Consider the following 16710-nt stretch of genomic DNA (forward strand, 5'->3'; position numbering starts at 1 on the left):
CTGTAATAAACCACAGCCATGAATAGAAAAGCTTCAATGAGTTCTGTGTGCCCTCCTAGTGACTGATGGAAACTGTTCCATAGGCAGTTGGTGTCAGAAGCAAAGGCAGTCTTGAAAGTTCTGACCTCAACCTTTGCGGTTGGTCTAACTAGGTGAACTCTCTACACATGCGTAATAGGCAAATGAGTAAGTAAGTAAATAAAAAATAAGTAAATAAAAGTGAAGGTATTAAATAAAGAAGGTGAAGGTATTAAATAAAAAAATGGAAAGTTCTCCTGAGCGTCCCACAGTTACCTCTTTCTTTCTAGTGTACCTTTCTAGACATTTTCTGCACAAATGTAAACATATATACACACTTTACTGTTTCTTTAATATAAATGAGACTGTACTCTATAGCCTGTTCTAAAATTTCCTTTTACCCCTCCTATTGCATGAATAGCCCTTGGTCAGCCCACGCCCTGGTGACTTGGATGGCTGGATGCTGTTTGTGTGGCTGTACCATTCTAAGAAGAGAATCAGGTCTCGGGGTTCTTGCTGATCACAAGATAAGCAAGGACTCCACGCATTTGTTATCATCAATTTGTGATGTAGCTGCTCTCTCTTGTGTACGTTGCTATTTCTATTGTTTCGTTTTTCTTTCCAACAAGGTTGCAGTGCATAACCTCGAGCTTGTACTTGTACCCAGGAATGGAGTTACTGCGTCAAAGGGTATGTGCATTTAACATTTTGCTGGATGTTGTCAAACTGTGCTCTAAAATTGTCGTGCCAATTTACATTCCCAACCCTAGCCTGTGAAATGCCTGACTCCCCTTCCTCCCAATTACTGAGCATTATCAAACCTTTTAGTCTTTGCCAGTCTGACAGGGTTTTAGAAATTGCATCTCCTTGTAGCTTGCATTTCTTTAATTATTGTGAGGCTGAGTATCTTTTTTATATATTTATTCATTTACTTTATATTTATAGTACTTTTTCTTCCAGCTGCTTAATTCATGTGCTTTAATTTTCTATTTGATTTAAGCAAACTTCCCATGTCATTTGAAACTGGTATCTTGAATGAGAATTAGGCAAAAGGAAAAAGATACCAGGATGTTTTTCTAGCCTGCGTTTCCACATCATCATGACTTTCACTATGGCTTTAAACTTCCTTTAAAAAAACAAAAACAAAAATAAAAGGCAAAGCAAAATGAGAAACAATGGACTGGGAAGAGGTACTAATTTTCTCTGGTTGATTGAAGGGCTTTTGTTTGTTTGTTTATTCCTTTCAACTAAATAGAAATCATTCCCTTTATTTCAGCTTATACCCATTTTTCCTGGTTGGAAACCAACCCACCAAGAACTGAATCTTTTTATTCTGTAATTTAAACCCACCTAATAAATAAATATTCTGGTATGTCTCACCCAGTGTACGCGGTGGTAGACAGCAAACTGGTAACAACTTTGTGTCCTGATAAATTTTTTGCACTTTTTCTAAGATTGAATTACTTTACTGAAAACAGGTTGACCCATGATGTCCTAAAGCAACATTGATTTTCAAGTGAATTTCACATTTCGCAAAGAACGTTTATATAAACTCCTCAGAAATTTGATTCCTCAGAAATTTAATTTCTCCAAAAAAGAGAGACACACTCCGCCAAATGTGTTCTGCCTTTCTTCAAACCCCCTCTTCTTCCCCTTTTCTTCCAAAATTGACCTCCTGAAAGCTTCCCTAACAGGGCCCCTTGTTTTTCCAGTGCACAACCTCTTCCTCTTCTCTCCCGTTTCTCCGAACGTGCCACAGTCAGTATCTGATGATACACACATATACTGGCTTATTCCACGTATTTGTGTATGTCCACATCCATCTTTTCTCCCCTGTTCAAGGTTGTAGAGCTCCTCTTGATTAGGTGCTCTACTACTCACAAATATCCGCACAACAAAGTACATCCACACTCCGCCCCTTAAAGCAACAATAAGCGCCCATTATCTCACACAGCTTCTGCAGGCCAGAGACCCAGGAGCAGCTCAGCTGGGCTGCAGTCATCCAAATAAAGGCTTACTGGAGCTGAAGGATCTGCTTCCAGCATGGAGCACTCTCACGGCCGGCAAACTGATGCTATACAGTGTCTGAGCATGTGGACTCCTTCATAGAGCTACTCAAGAGTCTTCATGACATGGTATCTGGCTTCCGCAGAGTGAGTAATCCAAGAGAGGGCAAGGCAAAACCCACAAAGTCTTTTATGATCTAGCCTCAGAAGACGTCACACACTCATTTCCCAAATTTCCCGTTTGTTACCGTAGGGGTGGAAAAATTTTCCCTTCTTCCCTTCTAGGTTTTTTGGCTGGTCTAATAATTAATGTTAAGACAGATTAACAGGAGAAAAACAAATTTCAAACAAAGGGGAGCCCCATAAAAATATGAGACCCAAAGGGCAGCCAGGTGCTTGAAGCTTATATAACATCCAGAGCCAAGGAAAGGGGAGTGGGTCTGGGGATACAAAGGGGAGGAAGGCCATTCACAGGAAGGCAGAAGAGAAGTTTGGAAAACAAAGGTGTCCTGTTATGCAGATACGTTTCTTAGGTAAAAAGTCTCTCTGGTAATAGCTCTCTTCCTAGTACAGACCCCCTTTCCAGTGTAAATTTAGGCAGTTGAAGGGAAGGTAAAGAACTTTTCCTGAATCTGCTGAGTTTTGATTGCCTTTAGGTCAAAATAATCCTTATGCTAAAGAGACATATTTTAGGGTGGCAAAATCTGCTCCCCTTCATTACATAGATCAACCCTTTACAGGGGCATGAATACCAGGAGGGAGGAATCATTTGTGGCCATCCTGGAGGCTGGCTACCATTGGGATCCAGTCTTTTATTCATTCATTATGTTATGCCTCATAAATCACAGATCTTGGCATAAATAAACTTAAAAGAACTCAACTCGGGGCGCCTGGGTGGCTCAGTCTGTTGAGCGTCTGCCTTTGGCTCTGGTCATGATCCGAGGGTCCTGGGATGAGTTCTGCATCAGGCTCCCTGCTCAATGGGAGAGAGCTGGAGGAAGGAGAGCAGGGGAAAGGAGGAGGGAAAGGAAGGAGGATAGAGCGGAAAGGTGGGGAGAAGGAGGAGAGAGGAGGAGGGGGAAATCAAGGGAAGGGGGAATCTGGAAGAGAAGGGGAGAGGAGGGAGGGAGCCCGTGTCTGTGTGTGGTTCAGGAGAGTTCAGGGAGTTCGGTCCTCTCTCTCTCTGTCCCTCTCTCGCTCTCTTGCGTGTGCGAGTGCCCACGCAGGCGCAAAAATAAATAAATAAAATCTTTTTAAAAATTAAAAAAAAACAACTCAACTCTGTAGAAATGCCCTAGTGAATAGGAAACCGGTCCCTTTAATTAAAACCGAGGACACATGTGTAAAAGGACAAGTCTTAGACCCGGTAACCTGGGGAAACATCTTCAAGGCAGAGGTGTGCCTGTGGGGAGTTTGCTGTGGAAAGCCCTCTGGACCATGGTGTGTGGAGAGTGAAGGCAGGAGGACAGGGGCCAGGGAGTTTGACTGTGGCAAGGGCCTCAACGGCCTCAACTGTGACCCAGGGCAGCGCTGCCAAAGGAGTGGAGTATTTAGAGTATTTATGCCACGGAAATTGGCAAATGCTGTAAGGCAGGGTTTTTAATCCCTGATTTGATCCCTGAGTTGATAATTTACCAGCACACAAGTGATCTGTTGAATCCCTCTCTCTGAGATCCAGAATGTTTTATTTTAGCATATTAAAATGTCTAGGAAGGGCGCCTGGGTGGCTCAGTTGGTTAAGCGACTGCCTTCGGCTCGGGTCATGATCCTGGAGTCCCGGGATCGAGTCCCGCATCGGGCTCCCTGCTCAGCAGGGGGTCTGCTTCTGCCTCTGACCCTCTTCCCTCTCGTGCTCTCTGTCTCTCATTCTCTCTCTCTCAAATAAATAAATAAAATCTTTAAAAAAAAAGTGTCTAGGAAGTCCTACAATAGGGAATGTGTTTAATTTTGTGGATAAGCATTCCCCAAAGATAGGACATGGATAGACATCTTCGTCCACAGACTCAAGCATATCAGAAGCTATGTAATTTCAGATTCTGACTCCCTTTCTTCCGGATTGATGGGGAAAAGAAAACCAAAACATAACGTCACTCCTTCCAGGAATTCCCTCACTAGCCTAGCCCCCCCACCCCCACCCCCGGGGTTGTGCCCCAGTTCCAGGTGGCAGGAGGGGTGCTGTTCTGGTTCTGGTTCTCACTCACTGATCCATCCAGGCACTGCTCAGATGCCCCAGATCCCAGCCCACGTGGCCCTGCCAGGTCTGAGGTCTGGGGCGAGCCCTTCTGCGACATGCGACACTCGGGATAAAGGAAGCCTTGTCCTTGGGCAGGATGCACTCTCTCCAGCTCCTCTGTCCACAGCTCTTCCTATTGCCTCTCAGGACTGTGTCACCCATTCGGCCTGGCTCTGGAAAGCTTCCAAGTGCAAACCCTGGTCTGGGTGACCTTGCTGATCTCGTCCTTGGTCACCTTCCTGGGCTCCGCTGAACCAACTCCCTGAACTCTCCTGAACCACACACAGTCACGGGCTCCCTCCTCTCCCCTGCTCTTCCAGATTCTCCCTTCCCTCGATTCCCCCTCCTCCTCCCCAACTTCCTCACTGTCCTTTCCTTCCCTCCTCCCTTCCCCTGCACTCCTTCCTCCAGCTCAAGAACTTTCCGGGCTGGGGTAAATCCCCCTCTATTCATCCAGACTTTGCTTGAGAATCAGCTGAATTCTCCAAAGGATTTAGGTTTTGAATAACAAAAGCCAGAAAGCCTGGTTGTTTTGTTTTCTATTCTAATAGAAGCCTCCTCTAGGGCTGTGAGCGCTGTACCCCGTTCCGGCTTTAAATGGGGAGGGAAGGCTTGAAATTGGGAGAGAGAGAGTAAAGAAGCTCAGATATAAAAATACCTTTCGCTCCTTCACACCTGTTTTAACTTCGGAACAGTTTTGGGGAGCACAGTTTGGGGAAACTCTGTAAGTGGCGTCCCACGTGGTCTCTGGAGGGACATGCTGGGAGCCACGGAGGTGCCACGGACCGGCTCAGGGCTCACAGCGTGGCGCCGGGCAGTGGGGAAGCGCTCTGCAGTCCGGCGGGCCTTCTGGAATGGGTGCAAACACGGAAGGAGTCCCGGTGGACCTGAAGTAACCGAGTCCCGGGGGCTGCTGAGGGCCAGCGGGGAGAGTGCTCTTCTCGAAAACCCTCTTGCAAAATTCACTGTTGCGCTTGTGTTCCCGCGGGTAGTGCTTTCTGAGGGGCCGTCGTCACGTTTCAAAGGGATGCTGACTCCCACTGTGATAGTCTAGGGTTCTGAAAGCATCCTAAAAGCCCTTGGAAAATTAACACAGCGATCAAGAAGTGACAAAACGTGAAGCCTCCACCAGACTAAAATAAATTCGAACCTGGTTAAATGGGCATGATTTACTAGCGGGCCATTTCTAAATTGTTTCTTTCCCGCAGCGTTGATATTGGTGGCAACTATGATAACAAGTCCCAGGGCCTTGATAAGGTCAACAAATTACCAAGTGCTAATTGTTTCTGCCAGGTGTACGTGAGGAGATAAATAGCACATAAATTAAACTGCAGGGTCTGAGGCTGCCATTCCCGGGCTCACGGCGGCTCTGCGCTCCCCAGCACAGTGATTTCCTCTTATCCCATAATTATACACTTGTCCCTTTACCAACTGTACTCCTTAATGAATGATTATGTTACTCTTCCACTGCCCAAGTTAGAAGAGAAGAAAGAAGATAAGGGACAGTAGGCTAATAAATTGAATGTCAATGACATGGCTCCCCTTTGTCACCATGGACACGCAGACAGTCTGCCTTGGACTCCATTTGGTCATTAGGTAGTTATTCCTCTGTCAGGGCCAACGTGTGGCCGGCTCCAGAGCTGGGCCTGCGCCGCTTGGCCCCTTTCAGCGCCGTTGAGGATCTCGCCTCAGATTCACTTTCAAGTCTTGTTATGCCATCGCCTTTATCCAATGACACAGCTGAAATGTCTTAACTTTATCATAAATCCCAGTTGTTCCCTTCCCAGCTTCCTATCGGAAGGGTTGAATATTACTACCACGCTATTTTACTAGAAACACAGACATAGAGCGCAATGCAGTGCGACGGGTTGTTTTCTCTCCTTTTCTCTTCAGCCTCCGCACCTCTGCTTAGGAGTGTTTACTGGATAATGTTATTTTTCATTAGTCATGGTATGTCAAATGCATTAGAAATTCTAAGGACAAATGTGTGCATTCGTTGTTATTTCATCCATCCACCTATCCATCTATCCATCCATCCATCCATCCATCCATCCATCCATCCATCCATTTACCCATCCATACATTTACTTCATCATTTTTTCTTTGCATTTCTTTACCAAACACTCTTGGTTCAGACCCTCTACAGGGTGCTAGATGAAAGACATGTGAGTCTGGCACATTTTTTTTCTGCTGAGCTCAGAGAGAGAGGCCAAAATTGTAAATACTGGTTACAGTAGGAAGCAGTGGGTAAACCCCACCCAACTTGGGCTTGGGCAGGAAGATTCCACTGAGGAAATGGGAGAGAGCAGAGAGCAACAGCTTGTGGGCCCTGGGGTCGAGCTATCCTGCGAAGCAAATCAGTGCCCTGTGCTTGGGGTACCCAGTGCAGGTTTGACCAGAAGCAGCCTGTGAGGATGAGGCGTAGCACCTGGCCAACCTTATGCCATTTTTTTTTTTCGGGGCAGCGCTGTGATGCAAGCACTTCCCTAGCTATTCTATGGTGAGGATCAAGAGGGAGGGAGGAAGAAATCCCTACCGCCCCTGCTGACCGTAACCTTGGGAAAGGGACTTAACCTCTCTGGGTCTCAGTTCTTCATATATTAAATGGAGATCAAAACAATTTCTAGGGACACCTGGGTGGCTCAGTTGGTTAAGCATCTGCCTTCGACTCAGGTCATGACCCCGGGATCCTGGGATCGAGTCCCACATCGGGCTTCCTGCTCATCGGGGAGCCTGCTTCTCCCTCGCCCTCTGCCTGCCACCCCCCCTGCTTGTGTTCCCTCTCTCACTGTCTCTCTCTCTCTGTGACAAATAAATAAATAAAATCTTAAAAAAAAAAACAAACCAAAACCCAAAACCAAAACAATTTCTACCTCTCAGGCTTGTGAGGATGATGTGAATTTATGTATGTAAAGCACTTAGAAGAGTGAGTTCAACACATAGCAGCTATCATCACCAATCCCACTGATTAATCTTAGTGAACATAAGAGAACAAATCACCCAGCTAAAAGACGCCGAGTCAAACTAGAGTCAAACTCAGAGTCAAGCTGCTTCCTTACCCACAATACTGTGTGTGGGGTGCCATGGGACCACACAGGCTGACCACCTAAACAAGACTGGGTGCAACCAGGGAAGGCTTCTTGCCAAAGGTGGCATCTGAGCTGAGTTTGGAAGAAGGGCCAGGAGCTTGCTAGGGAAAAGCATTTCAAGGAGTGGGAGCAGACTGTGTGAAGGCCTGGAGGCCAAAGCCAGTCCAGTGGGGTGAGGGTACGGAGGTGCGGATGTGGGTGGAGGAGTGAGTAGGGCCCGAGCACAGATGAAGACCACCTGAGGTGTTTGGACGGGATCTGGAGGCCTTGCAGATTCTTTGTTTTCTTTTTGGTGCTAGTTATGTTTCTATGAAGGGTGGGAAAAAGTGAAAGAGGAACTTAAAAGTCTAGGTCACCTGTACTTAAAATTTGCTTGCTGTTTCTCTTGAAATGACTTGCTCTTTTTACGTAAATTTATTTTTAAAAAAAGAAACTTTATATCACAACTGTAAATAGTAAGCTCACAGTGCCAGATGTGTTTCGGAATTCACATTTTTTTCTGATTTCGAAAGGTGATATGGTGCATGTATGCAACGTTAGTTAACATCCCCAGAGGGCCAGAGGATGAATGACTATTTCTGCAGAGAAATGTATGAATATTTACACTAAGTAGGGTAAAGACTATTTATAGCTTGCCTCAAATCAGCTTTGGCTCCAAACTTACAAAAAACCTTTCATTTTTTCAGAGCTTTTTTGGAATTAAGAATGTGGATGAGTAGTTTCACTTGCTGGAAATAAAAGGTAACAGAAAATATATTATTGCAAAAGAAGCAAGGTGATTAGAGTCCCGCTCACCCTCCCTGCTGTGACTGGAGAAGGGCTCTGGCCGCAAGGGACATTCACAAAGCAGGTGTCGCAGCCTCCTCTGGCCGTGGTCACCATGGGGGGAAGGTGCCGTGAGTACTGAGTACTGAAACTCTAAGAGATATTCTTTTTTTTTTTTTAAGATAAATTTATTTATTTGAGAGAGCGAGAATGAGAGAGAGAGAGTACATGAGAGGGGGGAGGGTCAGAGGGAGAAGCAGACTCCCCGCTGAGCAGGGAGCCCGATGCGGGACTCGATCCCGGGACTCCAGGATCATGACCTGAGCCGAAGGCAGTCGCCTAACCAACTGAACCACCCAGGCGCTCCTCTAAGAGATATTCTTGCAATTTTTCTGTAAATCCAAAACGATTCTAACATTAAAAGTTTATTTAAAAAAAAAGTGGACTAACACCAAACCAGACTTTCTCCTTGACGCTGAGAAATGAAAGAGAGTAAAAAGCAAACTCACTTTTCTCATGTGGTCATCCCGTCTCCTAAGGCCTCCTCCTCAGTCCACCTGAAGTCATCCCAGGGACTCCCCCACCCCCCGGGCAGCTCTGGGCCTTGGGGAAACCTTGGCTGGTTCTGGGCCGGGCTGTGTTTCTTTGAGTGTCGGGGCCAAAGGCTTGGGCTTTTTCTGTGGACAGTGAGGTTTCATTAAAGGTGTTTAAGTGGGCTTGGGGGTGCCTTCATCCGGGTGTAGGGGTGAGCAGTTTGGCAGGAGTGGAAGAAGTTGGGCAGGGGGAAGGAAACGTTGGTGGTCATGAAGGGACAGATGTGGGACAGATGTGGGTGGGTGGGAGGGTTCCAAGCGGCAGGAATCTGGGCCCATGGGAGGTGCTTGAGCAGGGCAGGAGTATGTGGGAGGGTGTGTTACGGGGCTGGCTGGGGCAGGATGCTGTCACCTTACCGAAAATGTCCTTCGTGGGGCTGGAACCCAGAGCTCAGAGTCAGATACACGGATGAAAGGGGGCCTGGAGCTGGAAGATCTCTCCAGAAGAGAGAAAAGAACCCTCTGTTTCCCCAGCCCCACACACCCCCACCCCCAACCCCGCTGTGGTTTAAATTGCAGAGGAGAGGGAGACCAGGCTTCCTACAAATTGGGAAATAGGCAGAGGGACCCTCATTCTGATGGAAAAGGAAGCTTGTTTCCTGGTTGTTAACCGTGAAGCCAATGGAAAGGAAATCTAATTTGCGAAGGCCGGGGACCCTCCCCTACAGGACCCAATGCCCAGGGCTGCCTAAGAGGAAGCAGTTCTATCAAAGGCAAAGGAATCAGTACAACGACAACAGCAGCAGCAGCAGCAACAACAACAACAATAAATGATGCCCGTAGAGACATCCCAGAGAAAGCAAAGAAATAGGGCAGGCTTCTCGAGAGTCTGCAGGCCTGTTTGCATGCAGAGGACACTCATCGTGCCCATGTGCCTAATTTCGCCCCCCAGTCTCTCGCCTGCCCACCAGCCCCTTGCTGGAGCCACCAACACTGGAGACCTTGTGCCAAGCCACTGCCATTCTGGGGCTTAACCCAGCTGCCGGAAGCAGGAGAGAAACTGGGTCCCCTGGGGCTGGTTGCTGAAGCAGCCGGTAGGCGCCACCTTGGCCCTGGCCGCCAGGTGCGGTCCCCTGCCCCCCGAGGCTGGGACGAGTGGCCGCCGGCTGCGGGCCTGCCCGGGAAGCGGGTCAGCCTGACATCCCCAGCAGATGTCAGTCTGGGAACAGGAAGCAGCTTGTTTGGGGCTTCTAAATATAAATAAATAAATAATAACTACAACCACAAGAACGGTCTTTTATTCCAAAGTAAAAAAATGCTTTAATGACTAGAGCATTTAGCACATCGGGGGTTTTCATTGTTTTCAATTATGTGCAATTCTGAAAGGAGCGCACAAATTCTGAGCCTGAATGGAGAATTGTGGGGCTGCGGATTTGTGCTGTTTTAAACATTTGCTTTACTACTTTAAGAAGAGAACTGTAAAATGGAAATAATGATATATTATTACAAGTAAATTACACTGTGGAGTAGCATTAATATTGCAGTTGAAACCTAGAATTTGAAATAAAGATGGAAATATTCATTTGTACATAGTTTTTGTTCTTAGAAAAATGATTTGGAATTAGGCGAGAAGCTTCCTTCTGCGTCTGCGTAGCCAGCCAGGCTCAGCGCTCGTGCCGCCGACCCTCGGGCCCAGCAGCACGGCCCCCCGCGCCGGCGGGGGCAGGGAACCCCGAGTTCTCGGCCGGGTGCTGGCACGGGGCGGGGGGCCTCCGGGCTTCCCCGGCCCGGCGGACCGTTGGTGCATTACAGAAATGTGTGATCTAGAAAGCGGAAATGGGGTGGTGGGTAGACCTAACAGTTTTATGTGCGTGGGGACAGACCCTGGATGAGGAGGCGGTGGTAGAGAGTGACAAATGAGCCTCACTCTTTGGGGGTCACCATCTCCCTTCGCAGAAGCAAGCCCTAGTGCCGGACCTGGCCCCCCATCCGCGCCTCCTCCTCTCCTGGGAGGAGGGCAACAGGGAAAAGTTTAGGGTACATAACTTCCTTTTATTTGTCAGTTCAAGTGTTTGTTTTTAATAGTTTTTTTCTCTGTTTTGGGGACCTCTCCTCCCGCAAGCGTTTTTAAAACCAATTTAATATAGCAGAGCTCTGCTATGTTTTCTGAACCAAGCATCGAGGCCTGCTGTGCCCCATTATCTGAGACCAAGGCCCACATTGCTCCCATGGCTTCCCCAACCAATTTCCTGGCCTGGCCCTGTCCATTCTGTCAAACTCTCTTCCAGTCTTCTCTGCCCTTGTCCCTGAGGCCCCTCAGTGCAGCTCACGCTCCTTCCTCATCCCCCATGGAGGCCCCCGGACCTCACCGCCTTTGAGAAATCTTCCTGGGCAGCCCCTCACCCCACCCTACCCCCTGTGCTTCTGCAAGAGCCTTAGCACGCATCTTTTAGTATTGACCACAGTGTATTCCCCCCATCTGATTATGAGTTTCCTAGAGTAACCAAATTCATATTTGTAATCCTTGCCCATTGCAGGGAATAACAATAAATGGTTATGGAAGGAAAGAAGGAAAGAAGGAAAGGAGGAAGGGAGGGAGGGAGGAAGGGAGGAAGGAAGGAAGGAAGGAAGGAAGGAAGGAAGGAAGGAATTAAGGAAGGAAGGAAGGAAGGAATTAAGGAAGGAAGGAAGGAAGGAAGGAAGAATTTGGTGGTTTGGGAGGTGGCACTGCGAAGTATTATTTACTGAGCACATTACAACAACCCTGCAGGGCAGGCATGATCTCTCTTTTTACAAATGAGGTCAGAAGCGGTTCGTAACTTGCCTCAAGACACACAGCCAAGAAGGGACAGAGCAAGGATTACAGTTCAGGTCTGTCTGACTCCCCAAATCACCTTTTTACCCTACACAGTGGGGTGAGGACTGACTCAAAGAATCCGCAGCATGTACACCGAGCACCACAGAGAGAGCTTTATGGCCCTCATGGGTTCCTTGGAATCTCCAGACGGCCTAGCAAGTACTAGGGGTCCTGATGACCAACACCTACCTCCCACCTTCATAACCTTTTATTTGGAAAACTTCAAACCTTGAGAAAAGTTGAAAGAGTACGACAATGAACACAAGTATATCTTTCATATTTGCACTTATATATGTATTTCTATGTTAGGGGGTTTGGGTTTTTTGGTTTTTGGCTTTTTTGCTAACCTGCTTGAAAATGATTTGGAGATATCATGACAATTGACTCCTAAATATCTCAGCATGTTTCTGTTAGGGAGAAAGATTCTCCTCTATAATCATAACACCCTTATCCCACCCAACAAATTTCATATATACTTAATCGTTAATATATAGTCTATATTCAAATTCCCTAATTGGTTCAGAATGTCATTTTATAGCTATTTTTGTTTTTTGATCCAAGATCTAATTAAGGATCACAGATATCGAATTATCTTTTCTCTTTAGTCTCCTGTAACCTCAGTTTGACAGTTTTTTTCTTTTTCATGATACTGACATTTTAAAATTCAGACTAATTTTCTTAAAATTAAAAAAAATTTTAATGTAAGCTCTACTCCCAATGTGGGGCTTGAATTCATGACCCCAAGATCAAGTGTAACACTGAGCCAGCCAGGCACCCCTGAATTTATTTTTTATTTTTATTTTTTAAAAAATTTTATTTATTTATTTGAGAGCGAGCGAGTGAGAGCACAGCATGAAAGGGGAGAGGGTCAGAGGGGGAAGCAGACTCCCTGCTGACCCGGGAGCCCGATGTGGGGCTGGATCCCAGGACCCTGGGATCACGACCTGAGCCGAAGGCAGTCTCCCAACCGACTGAGCCACCCAGGCGCCCTGAATTTATTTTTTTAATATACCAAACTTTCATAAGGTTTAAAAATCAAAACTGTATATAACAAAGTACACTCAGAAGTCTTACTCCCATTTTTATTCCTTCCACTCGATTCCCACCTATCCACTATAAGCAATGTTTTTATTGGTTTCTGGTTTATTCTTCCGGTGTTTCTTTTTCTTATACAAAAAGTAGCATGCTAGGGGCGCCTGGCTGGCTCAGGCAGTAGAGCATGCCACTCTTGATTTCAGGATCATGGGTTCGAGCCCCATACTGGGGGTAGAGATTATTAAAAAAAAAAAAAAAAGTAACGTGCTATATGCCACTATCAAGCACCTTGATTTTTTCCACTTAATGTATCTTAGAGATCACCACATATTAATTCATAGAAATATTCCTCAACCTTTTTTGGCTTTATATTACTCCATTGCATGAATTCATCATAGTTTATTCCGTTAGTATCCTAATGGGTTGAGCATTTATGTTGTTTCTAATATTTTGTTATTATAAATAATGTCTCAGTGAAGAACCTTATAAAAATACTGTTTTATGTGTGTGACAGTGTACTTTCAGGGTGAATTCCTGGAATTGGAATTGCTGGATCAAAGGGTAAATGCTTGCTAGATATTCCCAATTCCCTCCCTACGGGTTGGGTCAGTTTGCACCCCCACCAATGATTATGAGAACGCCTTTTTCCTTACAGCCTTGCCAATGGAATATATTACCAAGCTTTTGAATTTTTGACAATTTGATAAACACTAATATGTCAATGTAACTCTAATATGTGTTATATCATTATGAGTGAAGCTGAGTATCTTTTTATATTCTTATTAAGAAAAAAATTTTTTTAAAGGTTTTATTTATTTATTTGACAGAGAGATACATAGCGAGAGAGGGAACACAAGCAGGGGGAGTGGGAGAGGGAGAAGAAGGCCTTCTGCTGAGCAGGAAGCCTGACTCGGGGCTCGATCCCAGGACCCTGGGATCATGACCTGAGCCAAAGGCAGAAGCCTAACAACTGAGCCACCCAAGCACTCCAAGAAAAATTTTTTAAAGTACACATCTTTATTTTTTATTTTTATATTTATTTATTTATTTTCTTACATAATCTTTCACCTAATGTGATCAAACTTATGACCCCAAGATCAAGAGTCCCATGCTCCTCTAATTGAGCCAGCCAGGCAACGCCCATCTTTCATATTTTTAAGACCCATCTACATATTTTGTATGTGTGTGTGTGCGTGTGTGTGAACTGTCTGTTTATGCTCTTTGCCCAATTTTCTATCAAGTTTTGTTTTTGTTTTTGTCTTCAGTTCCAGTATAGTCAACATACAGTGTTATATTAGTTTCAGGTGTACAACATAGTGATTCAGCAATTCCATACATTACTCAGTGCTCATGATGATGTGTACTCCTTAATCCCCATCACCTGTTTCACGCATTCCCCCACATACCTCCCCTCTGGTAACCATCAGTTTGTTCTCTATAATGAAGAGTCTGTTTTTGGGTTTGTCTCTTTTTTTCTTTGTTTCTTCATTTCTTAAATTCCACATTTAAGTGAAATCATGTGGTATTTGTCATTCTCTGACTGACTTATTTCACATTGTATTATAGCCTCTAGATCCATCCATGTTGTTGCAAGTGGCAAGATTTCATTCTTTTTTGTAGTTGAGTAATATTCCATTGTGTATATATACCACATCTTCTTTATCCATTCATCTATCAATGGACACTTGGGCTGCTTCCGTAATTTGGCTATTGTAAATAATGCTGCTAGAAACATCCAGGCGCATGCATCCCTTCAAATTAGTGTTTTTGTATTCTTTGGGTAAATACCCAGGAGTGTGATTACTAGATCATAGGGCAGTTCTATTTTTAATTTGTTGAGGAACCCCCATACGGTTTTCCACAATGACTGTACCAGTTTGCATGTGCAAGAGGGTTCCTTTTTCTCCGCATCCTCGCCAACATTTCTCATTTCTTGTGTTTTTGATGTTAGCCATTTTGACAGGTGTGAGGTGGTATCTCATTGTGGTTTTGATTTGCATTTCCTTGATGATGGATGATGTTGAGCATCTTTTCATGTGTCTGTTGGCCATCTGGATATCTTCTTTGAGAAATGTCTGTTTATGCCTTCTTCCCATTTTTTAATCGGATTATTTGTTTTTGGGTGTTAAGTTGTATAAATTCTTTTTTTTAATTTTATTTTATGATGTTATGTTAATCACCATACATTACATCATTAGTTTTTGATATAGTATTCCATGATTCATTGTTTGCATATAACACCCAGTGTTCCATTCAAGCGAAATAAGTCAATCAGAGAAGGACATGTATCATATGATCTCACTGATATGAGGAATTCTAAATTCTTTATATATTTTGGCTATAACCCTTTATTGAATATGTCGTTTGCAAATATCTTCTCCCATTCCGTAGGTTGTCTTTTCTTTTTTTAAGATTTTCTTTTCTTTTTTAAAAAATATTTTATTTATTTACTTGAAAGAGAGTGAGAGTGAGCTAGAGAGAGCCGAGGGAGAGGGAGAAGAACTGCCTGCTGAGGAGCCCGACTTATGGCTCAATCCCAGGACCCTGAGATCATGACCTGAGCTGAAGGCAGATGCTTAACCGACTGAGCCCCCCAGGCATCTCAAGATTTTATTTTCAAGTAATCTCTACACCCAATGTGGGGCTCAAACTTACAACCCCAGGATCAAGAGTCACATGCTCTACCGGCTGAGCCAGCCAGGTACCCCTGTCTTTTTGTTTTGTTGATTATTTCCTTTGCTGTGCAGAAGCTTTTTATTTTCATAGAGTCCCAATAATTTATTTTTGTTTTTGTTTCCCTTGCTTTAGGAGACATATCTAGAAAAATATTGCTGGGGCCGAGTCGGAGAAATTACTGCCTGTGCTCTCTTCTAGGATTTTTATGGTTTCAGGGTCTCATATTTAGGTCTTTAATCCATTTTGAGGTTGTGTGTGTGTGTGTGTGTGTGTGTGTGGTGTGAGAAAGTGGTCCAGTTTCATTTTTTTGCATGTGGCTATCCGGTTTTCCCAACACCATTTGTTGAAGAGATTGTCTTTTTCCCACTGCATATTCTTGCCTCCTTTGTCAAAGATTAATTGACCATATAATTGTGGATTTATTTCTGGGCTCTCCATTCTGTTCCATTGATCTATGCATCTATTTTTGTGCCAGTACCATACTTTTTGATTACTACTGCTCTGTAGTATATCTCGATATCAGGGATGGTGATACCTCCAGTTTTGTTCTTTTTCAAGATTGCTTTGGCTATTCAGGGTCTTTTGTTGTACCATACAAATTTTGTGATTATTTGCTCTAGTTCTGTGAAAAATGCTGTTGGTATTTTGATAGGGATTGCATTTAATCTGTAGATTGCTTTGGGTAGTATGGACATTTTAACAATATCTGTTCTTCCAATTCATGAGCGTGAAATAGCTTTCCATGTGTTTGTGTCGTCTTCAATTTCTTTTATCAATGTTTTATAGTTTTCAGGGTACAAGTCTTTCACTTCCTTAGTTAAGTTTATTCCTAGGTATTTTATTATTTTTGGTGTAATTGTAAATGGGATTGTTTTCTTGGACTTTTTTATTGTTATGTTAATCAGCATACATTACATCATTAGTTTTTGATGTAGTGTTCCATGATTCATTGTTTGTGCATAACACCCAGTGCTCCATGCAGAACGTGCCCTCTTTAATACCCATCACCAGGCTAACCCATCCTCCCACCCCCCTCCCCTCTAGAACCCTCAATTTGTTTCTCAGAGTCCATAGTCTCTCATGATTCGTCTCCCTCTCTGATTTCCCCCCTTCATTCTTCCCTTCCTACTATCTTCTTCTTCTCTTTTTTTTTTCTTAACATATAATGTATTATTTGTTTCAGAGGTACAGATCTGTGATTCAACAGTCTTGCACAATTCACAGCGCTCACCATAGCACATACCCTCCCCAATGTCTATCACCCAGCCATCCCATCCCTCCCACCCCACCCCCCACTCCAGCAACCCTCAGTTTGTTTCCTGAGATAAAGAATTCCTCATATCAGTGAGGTCATATGATACATGTCTTTCTCTGATTGACTTATTTCGCTCAGCATAATACCCTCCAGTTCCATCCATGTCGTTGCAAATGGCAAGATCTCATTCCTTTTGATGGCTGCATAATATTCCATTGTATATATATACCACATCTTCTTTAT

General features: G+C 44.5%; 1 pseudogene; it reads left to right on the top strand.

Annotated features, from left to right (window-relative positions):
* Positions 1-16710, top strand: part of LOC115937733 (uncharacterized) — a 34777-nt pseudogene that overhangs the window by 15595 nt on the left and 2472 nt on the right.

The sequence above is a fragment of the Leptonychotes weddellii genome, chromosome 3 (assembly GCF_054177405.1).
Source record: "Leptonychotes weddellii isolate Sample4059 chromosome 3, ASM5417740v2, whole genome shotgun sequence".
Taxonomy (NCBI): domain Eukaryota; kingdom Metazoa; phylum Chordata; class Mammalia; order Carnivora; family Phocidae; genus Leptonychotes; species Leptonychotes weddellii.